The 10,805-nt window shown below is 41.3% G+C and overlaps 1 non-coding gene across 1 annotated transcript; it reads left to right on the top strand.

Moving 5' to 3' along the window:
* Nucleotides 1-3,188: 3,188 nt before the first annotated feature.
* On the top strand, nt 3,189-3,260 carry Trnai-gau (transfer RNA isoleucine (anticodon GAU)). The gene has a single exon. It is a non-coding gene; the product is annotated as a tRNA-Ile (tRNA).
* Nucleotides 3,261-10,805: the final 7,545 nt, after the last annotated feature.

Raw genomic sequence — 10,805 nt, forward strand, 5'->3', positions numbered from 1 at the left:
GAAATGCAAGTGTTGTTGTTTGGAGAGCTCATCGGTTACGTGTCAGATGTGTAGCCAAGCAGTAATGGGTCGCCATAGCTGCAAATATTAGCCGGTAATATGAAGTGTAGTCAGCTGAAGTCTGATGATGCAGACGACCGTGATACCAAGTACACAAATGTACCGCTAGGCCGCACCTCTTTAGCTCAGTGGTAGAGAACTGGTCCAGTAAACAAGGGGTAGTAAGTTAAATCCTCAGAGGAGGAAGACGAATTTTGGAAATCAGTTGCGCGTCATGGCCGTATAGCAAACAGTATCTGTGATGACGAACAATCAGCGACAGGCATTTTATTAAGAATTACTCTCAGATGTGATTAAGGCGAATGGCGCAGATAAAGCATTTGCCAAAGCGGTACAGCATAAGGTGGGACGAGGCAGTCTGAATTACATTTTGTAGATGTATTTCTCACATATCTCAGAGCCTGTCATCGTCGTCGTCGTCGTCGTCGTCGTCGTCGTCGTCTTCGTCGTCGCCGCCGCTTCTGCAGAAGTAGCAAACGGCCAACGTAGCAAATGCGGCGAGGGACGCCCTGCCTTCGGTTCCGAATGCACAAAGTGTGTGGTCTTGTTTCCCAGTCTATATTTGGTCGGTCTCGTAAAAGTTTGAATGTAACGAATGGGTGAAAAGAGCATGGTGCAGCGGCTGTGTAGAACGAAAACACAATTCCTCGGGGGGTGTGAGCGTTTCGAGATGTGTCGTATACATGTTATAGTTGGTCGTCAGTGACCGTGTGGCCTAATGGGTTAAGGCGTCGGACTTCGGATCTGAAGATTACAGGTTCGAATGCTGTGACGGTCGTGTTCTTCCAGTTCTGAAAAGGAAACATACCGTTTGATGTAGCAATTGAGCAGTACGAAACCGTCTGAATGTTACTGTTGACCACTTTTTGCTTGGAGTTCCTCTTGAGCTTGAAACACACACAACAAGACCGGTGTTAACTAGCGAAATGGTCGGCAGAGTGACGTCACCGCGAGTTTTGACTGGCACTTTCACATCTAAAACAACGCCGGAAAGTTACTCGTTCGGCTTTTGAGTCACATCAAGTATGTGTGTTAATTTTGACGCCACTAGCTCTGCATGTTGTCATGCCATTCCTTTACCTCTCAGAAATGATTATGGAATAAAAGTGAAGTACGTGACGAGTGTGACGTTAGGAAAACATTAGGCAGCATGGAGAGATTCTGTATGGGACCACCCAACCCAAACGAGTACTGTGTGACGTGCTAGCCGGCAGGTATACACCGAGGCAGCCGGCTAGTTCAGTCGGTAGAGTGTGAGACTCTTAATTCCATGGTCGAGTGTTCGAGCCCCTCGCAGATGTAAATTACCGTTTTCTGATTAACGTGATGTAATGGAAATAGGAACTTTAAACTTTGCCTATGTCTCTGTCAGTCGCAAGGAATCTGTATTTGAAGGTGAAGGTGATTTTGTAGACATGTATGAAATCCATGGTCTGAAATGCAAGTGTTGTTGTTTGGAGAGCACATCGGTTACGTGTCAGATGTGTAGCCAAGCAGTAATGGGTCGCCATAGCTGCAAATATTAGACGGTAATATGAAGTGTTGTCAGCTGAAGTCTGATGATGCAGACGACCGTGAGGCCGAAGTTCCCAAGAGTACCGCTTGGCCGCGCCTCTTTAGTTCAGTGGTAGAGAACTGATCTAGTAAACCAGGGGTCGTAAGTTCCATCCTCAGAGGAGGAAGACGAATTTTGGGAATCACTTTCGCGTCGTGGCCGTATAGTAAACAGTATCTCTGATGACCATCAATTAGCAACAGTCGTTTTATTAAGAATTACTCTCAGATGTGATTAAGGCGAATGGCGCAGATAAAGCATTTTCCAAGGCGGTACAGCATAAGGTGGGACGAGACAGTCTGAATTACATTTTATAGATGTATTTCTGACATGTCTCAGATCCCCTCGCGGTCGTCGTCGTCGTCGTCGTCGTCGAGGCCGCCGTCGCCTCTTCTGCAGAAGTACCAAATGGCCATCGTAGCAAATGCGGCGAGGGACGCCCTGCCATCGATTCCGAAAGCACAAAGTGTGTGGTCTGGTTTCCCAGTCTATATTTGATCGGTCTCGTAAGAGGTTGAATGTAACGAATGGGTGGGAAAGAGCAAGGGGCAGCGGCTGTGTGGAACGAAAACACAATTCCTCAGGGGTTTGAGCGTTTCGAGATGAGTCGTATACAAGTCGTAGTTGGTCGTCAGTGACCGTGTGGCATAATGGATCAGGCGTCGGACTTCGGATCTGAAGATTACAGGTTCGAATGCTGTCACGCTTCGTGTTTTTCCAGTTCTGAAAAAGAGACATAGTGTTTTAATGTAGCAATTGTGCAGTACGAAACCGTCTGAATGTTGCTGTTGACCATTTTTGGCTTGGAGTTGCTCTTGAGCTTGGAACGCACACAACAAGACCGGTGTTAACTAGCGAAATGGTCGGCAGAGTGCCGTCACCGCGAGTTTTGACTGGCACTTGCACATCTAAAACAACGTCGGAAAGTAACTCGTTCGGCTTTTGAGTCACATCAGGTATGTGTGTTAATTTTGACGCCACTAGCTCTGCATGTTGTCATGCAATTCCTCTACCTCTCAGAAATGATTAAGAAATAAAAGTGAAATACGTGACGAGTGTGACGTTAGGAAAACATTAGGCAGCATGGAGAGATTCTGTATGGGACCACCCAACCCAAACGAGTACTGTGTGACGTGCTACCCGGGAGGTATTCACCGAGGCAGCTGGCGAGCTCAGTCGGTAGAGCGTGAGACCCTTAATCCCAGGGTCGTGGGTTCGAGCTCCTCCCTGGGCGGAACGGAATTTTGTTCCGCTGCAAATGTAAATTACCATTTTTCTGATTAACGTGATGTAATGGAAATAGGAACTTTAAACTTTGCCTATGTCTCTGTCATTCGCAAGGAAACTGTATTTGAAGGTGAAGGTGATTTTGTAGACATGTATGAAAGACATGTTCTGAAATGCAAGTGTTGTTGTTTGGAGAGCACATCGGTTACGTGTCAGATGTGTTGCCAAGCAGTAATGGGTCGCCATAGCTGCAAATATTGGACGGTAATATGAAGTGTTTTTCAGCTGAAGTCTGATGATGCAGACGACCGTAAGGACGAAGTACCCAAGAGTACCGCTAGGCTGCGCCTCTTTAGCTCAGTGGTAGAGCGCTGGTCTGATAAACCAGGGGTCGTAAGTTCCATCCTCACAGGAGAAAGACGAATTTTGGAAATCAGTTTCGCGTCGTGGAGGTATAGCAAACAGTATCTGTGATGACGAACAATTAGCGACAGACGTTTTATTAAGAATTACTCTCAGATGTGATTAAGGCGAATGGCGCAGATAAAGCATTTGCCAAAGCGGTACAGCATGTAACGTTCCCTCTTTCTGTTTTTTTAGGTTTGATATGTCTGATTGTTATTCTTTATTTCTATTATTCGGAATCTTTATTTTTATTAAATTGAGCCTGAAACTTACGTAATAAATACTTCGCGTGAAGTACGATTTGCAGCATGAACAAAAATTAATTTCGGAAATTTAATCCACTGAATATTAAAAGTAAAACTTTTGAACAACGCGCGTGACTGACTAGATACATTCAGAGGGTACGTACATTCGCGTGCGAGTGGTTGCGGTCTGATGAGAAATTTTCATTGTGAAATAATTTCGTCGTAACACACTCGGAGATTGCGAACGTACATTCAGAGTAGAGGCACGTACGTTCTATCATTCCCCGTGGCCTGGGTAAAAGAATGGCAATTATTTAAATCTAAGAGTATTTCTTTTGCATCGGACTAGTATTTTTATAAGAAAAAGAAGATTGCAGGTTCTGAATGTCTCGGCAAAACGAATTGGAAGTAATTTGAGCGGCCACGAAAGGAAAGTAGAGAGCACAATCACGCACCTCTACTGTTGAGCAGCGCCGTTTTGAAGATATTCGGTTCCATCTAAAACTCGCCGTCTCTGCTTAACATAAATACTCCATAGGCATGGGAATAAGGCTTGTTGTGCGATGAAAATAATATAAAACACATCTTGCGTCTTTTAACTCTTTCACTTACCACACACACACACACACTAGTAATTAGACAGTACGACATCCCACCAGCCCATCAGAACAAAAAGTAGTCGTTCATACCAGAAATAAAAAACGAAGGGCGAAATTGTTCCTATGTCTCTCAAAGATAAAACGTTTACCAGATATTTCTCTGGTGTGTCACTGGCACAATTTTTCAGCACCTCTGCGATTAAATCACAATATTTTCAGTTCCTTGACATCGCCCCCTTGGGCGAATTGTCTGAAGAAATGTCAATTTTGCGGACAATGAGCCCAAACACTTTGCACTGGTAGTCCTTGTCTGTTATTCACACGTAATGGGATTGCACTGTCAGTGTCTCTCTCCCGATCACTTCATTCTACAAACATGGTTTTATGCCAGTTTTGACACATGACAGTGAGGACAAATCATTTATATAAGGATACACAGAACACATGTAAAACACACATAAACTTACATACTATACACACAAAATTATTACATCGTCCTTGACACAAAATCATCACATTTGGATAATTGTTACATCCTCCTATTACCTTCTTTCTTCTCTTTTTTTTGTATTGTATACACAAATTTATTTTATTATTTCTTGGTACATAGCGTTATACAAAGGTATTACATTGTTTTATACATAGTCTATCGCTATATAAACAGTCTTCTTTTACACTTGCTGCTCATAAAATTCATAATTCCTAAGTCTTTTTTTTTATTAAAAAAAATTTTCAGGAAAGTCACATATTTATTAGAGTGTTCGGATCTAGTTCGTGGGTTAATAGTCGTGTCTGGGGCAGCAAGAGGTGTTAGCTCTTGCTTAGAGTTGGTTCTGCTTTCCACTGCTTCTCTCTTCTACTCCACGATCTGCTTAGTGACATCCTTTCCGTATTTTACTACTGTCTCGTCATGGGTAATATAAACAACAAACAAAAATTCACATGGATTAATACTTAGTCTAACTTAATACTAATACATATATATACATATAAACAAAGGCGTTGTTCAAAGGTAACGTGGGGGCGTAAATCATGAGCTGGGGTAGTCAGACTTTATTTCGGGTTTCAGGAATCTGTGTTTCTACATGTCTTGGCACTTCGTTGGGTGTCCAATTAAACGTAGATTTTGCTTTGCATTTAAATTGTCCTTCTATGTTATGCCGTTAGCCAATAATGTGTCATATGCACATAACTGCACTCGCAACAATCAGTTTGGTGGCGCGCTGCGCGCCGTGTGGAAATCGGCAGTTGCGCGGGCCCACCGCCGTAAAGCGATGCCGCGCGTCTCGGTCCAAACTTTTCAGTGTCTCGAGCAGTGTTCACAGAGTTTGCAAAAAAACCAACCGCACTTGTTTCCACTTGCTGTACACCTTGGCTGTGGGAAGGGACCACTCGGTGCCTCCGAAGTCCACTGCACAAATTTAAGTACTGCACTTCACTCTTTGGCTAGCAACGGCACACTGTCCTATGTAGTGCACAAACACTTGTACCGCAGCAGTCTTCGTCGATTCACTATGTCTCTTTTACCTCGAAGGAAAAGGTTCGTGATATGAAACGTATTTTCACTTGTCTGTTTGCATATAGCTCACAGGTCACTGACACTGAATAACATTGTGACACTGTCCTGTCCATTCAGAAACAAAACTGTAGCTAATGATATCACTAGCTTGTCTTTTATGAAAAATGCCCACGTTCGTTATTTGTTCCAGCGATTTTTTACTGAACCTTGTCGGCGTACCTTTTTGCTCATAACATTTTTATTACATAAATTGGTAGGTGGTTGTGTTCTCAGAAAGTACGTGCCTCTAATACTATATTTCGCGATCGTGACACTGTCTGATATCTCATAGAGCATAGGAGAACACGTTTGAGAACAACAGCATTTTTTTACTCTATGTCGTGCTACTGATGCACTTATGTATTGAAATAACAATACTAGGACATGAACGCACTATAAGTGCTTTTAGAAGTTGTCTACAAATGAGGCAAAGTTTGTTCATTCTCTACCCGCGAGTTACTATGTGGGAGGGGGGGGGGGATTCTTTCATCCTTTCGTCACCCAAGTTTGTAACAACGCATGGTACACACACATCATAAACATAAAGGAATAAAATAATAATAGGAAATGAGTAAACAGACATAAATAAATCACTATACATAAATTGCTAGGTAGTACAAACAACAGATTAATAATGAAGCTTGGCTGCTGTGCGCTACTGCCTCTAAAGTCTGTGCTCGCGTATATGGTGTTTTTTTGTGTGTTCATATTTGTGTTACTTCTTCTCCTTCCATCAAATATCTTCCGCTCAGATTGGTCAAAATATTATAAACACATAAAAAATATAATCAATGTACTGCATCCCTCTAAAGTCAGCGTACATCCTCCGTATTTTCATACTAAAAAAAATAGATTATTAAAATTCTTTGGCGTTACTTGGTATCACGTAGTGTGTTTCTCAGTGATCTTGGTAATGTTTTATTACGTCAATCGTCAGTCATAGTGACATTAATGTAACTTCATGACTTTTCCCCGCCGGTTGAAGTCTCGCAGTATCTCGCCGAGCGCCACCTGTAAATAATTGTGTTTGTTTCGGCGTTACCTCATTTTTTCGGCTAGTTGGCTACCTGTAACTTACCTTATACATACTCCTTTATTTTTTTTTAATAAGGGACGGTGTTATGTTTGCTTCAGTTAACATTCACAGATTGTATCTCAACATCGTACTTGCATTCAAACATGTATATAAAGTTAAAAAAAAAAATTATCTGTATGACAGTAAGATCACACAAGTTGTTATTCATGTATCCTATCTTTAGGTGCACTTTTCTTAGATCAAGTTACAGTGCGTATGGTAAATATATATATATATATATATATATATATATATATATATATATATATATATATATATATATATATGTATAGTACCCTACACTTTCATTAGCAGTTAGGAATCCTTTTTTATAATTGCAGCATACAAAAAAAATTTAAGTTCGTGTTTTGTGCGATATATTTATAGATAAAAACTTGTGGTGTGGATACGTCAAAGACACAAAATACTTTCTCAGCAACCTATCGTGTACTTGCGTCACAAAATTAACCTTTGTACCTTAGGGAGTCCAATATTTTTCTTTGTAACTTACCCTGTACCTTACTGCCTTGATACACAAGTGGCAAAAAAAAAAAGAATAAATAACTTACATCTATTTTGCTGTGAGGTCTGTGCCAATTGTTCGCTCCAGATACCTCCGTACATAAACTTAAAACTAAAATACCACTGTGACCAAACAAAAAAACATTCCGTCAAAACTTACAAGTACACTTCGTGTTAAACATCGCTAGTCAAAATGGCTCTGAGCACTATGGGACTTAACTGCTGTGGTCATAAGTCCCCTAGAACTTAGAACTACTTAAATGTAACTAACCTAAGGACACCACACACATCCATGCCCGAGGCAGGATTCGAACCTGCGACCGTAGCATCCCACTGTTTCGGACTCGGCGCCTAGAACCGCGAGACCACCGCGGCCGGCAAACATCGCTAGTCACCAACTGACGTGTATGTCCTAGCTTACCTGTGTCTTGCGTCCACGTTCACTGACAAATGTAAACAGAAATAGTGAAATGCTCTGATTCACTTAGCTGCATTAGATGTATTTTCTTTATCCTAATCGTGCTCGTTCCTTTTTTTTTTTTACAGTAACTTATTTTATACTTGTGCATTATTAGGTATGACGTATGATACTTAATTATAGTAGAATTTTCTTAAGTCTCTGTGTGCATACAGCCTTTTGATCTTACCACTGTGAGGGTATGCAAGTAAATAACAACCGTCGTGCGGAATATGTGCGATTACGTACGGACGAGTATATTTCATTTGCCACTTAGCGTTTTTCTTAGCTAGCAAGGAAGATTTCACGTGAGTTTTGAGTAACACCTTTTCTCTGATTATAAATCTGGTAACACCATGTAGCCGTTTATCATAATGCTTCTTTCGGCATTGGGCCTGTTGTGTGATAGAGATTAATACTTGCCTTATTTTTTCATTTAGGTCGACGGGTTGTCTAGGAAAAGACGGGATAGGGTTTACCCACTCATTATTTTCTTTCTTATTGCATATTAGTTCTGACGGCGTAACTGCAGTGTCGTATATTGGGAGATTGTTTACCACCTGTTCAAAAACTTTTTAAGTATTCAATCCATTTAGACTGCTTGTTGGCTACGTATGTCGTCATAAACCTATTCAATTCACGGAATATTCTTTCAAAAGGGTTTGATTGCGGGCTATACCGGGATATCAGTATTTGTTTAACCTGTTGTTCTTTCAGAAATTTTTTACAAGCATGGCACGTAAAATTGGTTGCGTTATCTGTTAAGATCGCCTGTGGTTTCCCAACAGACGGGAAGTAGTCGTTTAGCATACGTCTGATAATAGGCTTAGCTGCAGTTGTTTTCGTGGCATATAATTTCACATACTTTGAAAATACATCATATACTCAAATAATATATTTTACACCTCCCCTGGCAGAGGGTGAAGGACCCATAGCATCTATGCATACTAGCTCTAGTGCGTTTTTTGGTAAAATAGGATGCAACTCTGTCTCGCAGTTCAGATTGACAGGCTTAACCTTCTGACAAATAATACAAGTTTTCAAAATTTGTTGTGTGCGTCGAAGCATATTGGGAAAGTGACAGTACATATTTAATTTCTTATAGCACTTGCGGGCACCGTAGTGTCCCCAAGCGTAGTGAGTATGCCAAATTAAACTTTTCTCGTATGCTTCGTGCACACAAACGCACCATGTATCGCTGTACATGTTCCTCCTGTAAAATAATACATCCTTGTGTAATTTGTAATGTTGTCTTATGGGTAAAGGGGGGTTATTGTTTAACTGGAATCTAACTTTTCTCCACCGGTCACCTTCTTCCTGTAATTTGGCCATATTATTGCACATATCCAAAAAATATTTCCTGAATTTTGTGTCCTTGATGAGCATAACTTTAAATTCTGTGTTCTCTCCTACCAATTCTTCGAACTCAGGTAGTCCTTGTGGTAATCTTGACAGTGCGTCGGCGATTACGTTATCCTTGCCATTCACATATATAATTTCAAAATCATAAGACTGCAAAAATAACGTCCACCGCGCAAGGCGATTGTGTAGCAACCTACAAGTGAGTAAAAAGCTTAATGCCTGATGGTCGCTGTAGATTCGTATATGTTTGCCAAATAGATAATAGTGGAATTTTTTAATAGCCCACAAAATAGAAAGGGCTTCCAATTCTGTTGTGGAATACCTGCGCTCGCATTCTGACAGAGTACGGCTAGCAAAACTAATTATCTTAACATTGTCGGAGCTAGCGCCTATGTCCAGCTGAAATAGACAGGCTCCTAGTCCCGAAAATGAAGCATCCGCCGCTATACAGAAATCTTTGCTCATGTCAGGATGTTCTAGTATTTTAGAATTAACCAAAGCATGTTTTATTTTTTCAAACTCGGTCTGGCATTGAGGCGTCCAGATCCACTGTTTGTCCTTCTTTAAGAGGCCCAATAATGCAGGGCTATTGAGCAATTGGTTCGGCACGAACCTGCGAAAGAAAGAACACAATCCCACAAATGCCTTTAGCTGTCGTTTTGTGCACGGCGCGGGAAAGTTTTTTATGGCTAACAGTTTTTCTGGGTCGGGTCTTATCCCTGCCGGCGAAATAATGTGACCGAGAAATTTTATGTCTTTTCTCACAAATTTTGATTTGCTAAGGTTTGCTGTGACACCTGCCGCTGAAAGCCTCTGTAACATTCTTTCCAAAAGCTCTATATGTTCTTCCCATGTAGGTGTTGCTATTAATATGTCATCTATATAAACTGTGAGTTTGTCAAGAAGGTCAGGTCCTAAAACAGTGTCGAGCGCAGTTATGAAAACGCCGGCACTAACGTTCAATCCGAACGGTAGAACACAATACTGGTAGGACCTACCTGCAAATATGAATGCTGTATACTTCCTACTATCAGGTGATAGTGGGATTTGCCAATATGAACCACGGAGGTCTACACTAGTTAAATATTGCACCCCATGAAAACGCTGCAGCTGTTCTTCCAGGTTTTCAGCTCGGGTGGTTACTGGAACTATAATCTTATTAATTTCCCTTGCGTCGAGAACGAGTCTCACCGAATTGTCGGCTTTCTTGACCACTAATAGTGGACTGCAATAAGGCGATAATGAAGTCTCTATGATATTCCACGAGAGCATTTTCTTTATTTCTTGAGCCACTGCCTCTCTTTGTGACCAAGGTATAGAATAGGTATTCTTACAGAAAGTGTCGTGGGGCCGGACATCCATGCTATACTGATACGTCCTAATGACCCCGGGTCTTTCATCAAACACACGAGCATAGCGTAACAATACACTTCTAAGATCACCCTTCTGTTGTTGTGAGATTTCCGAGCATTCAGATATTTTCTGTTCAATTTCATGCTGCTCTACCTGCTGATACCACAGTTCACTCGAGTCGCTATTTCGTGAAGTATTGACCTATAGGATTTGGATGTGTATATTTCGACAAGCTTTGTCGTTCCTACTCTTGACTTTTATTAAATCCACACTACAGTTCTTTCCGTTAATATATAAATGACACTTTCCAGATTCCAAGTCAATTTTAGCATACTTTTCCCTTAAGAAGTCCATGCCGAACATGCACCGTTCTGTCAACCCTTCTAC

The sequence above is a fragment of the Schistocerca gregaria genome, unplaced genomic scaffold (assembly GCF_023897955.1).
Source record: "Schistocerca gregaria isolate iqSchGreg1 unplaced genomic scaffold, iqSchGreg1.2 ptg000240l, whole genome shotgun sequence".
Lineage (NCBI taxonomy): Eukaryota > Metazoa > Arthropoda > Insecta > Orthoptera > Acrididae > Schistocerca > Schistocerca gregaria.